The sequence below is a fragment of the Trachymyrmex septentrionalis genome, unplaced genomic scaffold, assembly GCF_001594115.1.
Source record: "Trachymyrmex septentrionalis isolate Tsep2-gDNA-1 unplaced genomic scaffold, Tsep1.0 scaffold106, whole genome shotgun sequence".
NCBI lineage: Eukaryota > Metazoa > Arthropoda > Insecta > Hymenoptera > Formicidae > Trachymyrmex > Trachymyrmex septentrionalis.
Window position 1 is genome coordinate 266042 of NW_017304185.1, and position 294 is coordinate 266335.

The 294-nt window shown below is 23.5% G+C and overlaps 1 protein-coding gene across 3 annotated transcripts in view; it reads right to left on the reverse strand.

Annotated features, from left to right (window-relative positions):
* LOC108745620 (hydroxyacylglutathione hydrolase, mitochondrial) overlaps positions 1–294 on the reverse strand; it is a 2646-nt gene that overhangs the window by 1372 nt on the left and 980 nt on the right. The gene's annotated exons all lie outside the window — the stretch shown is intronic.

Below are 294 nucleotides of genomic sequence, written 5' to 3' on the forward strand. Positions count from 1 at the left end.
ATAGTTTTTGAATATAATTGGTTAAATTGGTTATAATTGGTTAAAGATAATATGTAATTCGAAAACTATTATAGCCTCGATATCTTCATATTAGGATTTCCATCTAGAATGTTCAAAAGAATCCAGAAATAATAATAGAGGCTTTAAAAGTAAAATGGTATTTGACTCATAAGCATTTAAAGTTAACTTATAATTCAAAAAATTATTGTAGTCTCGATATTTTTGTATTAGGAATTTCGTTTCAAAATTATCTAAAAAATATGTCCTTAAAAGGAAATGTGGTAGTTGTAAAAT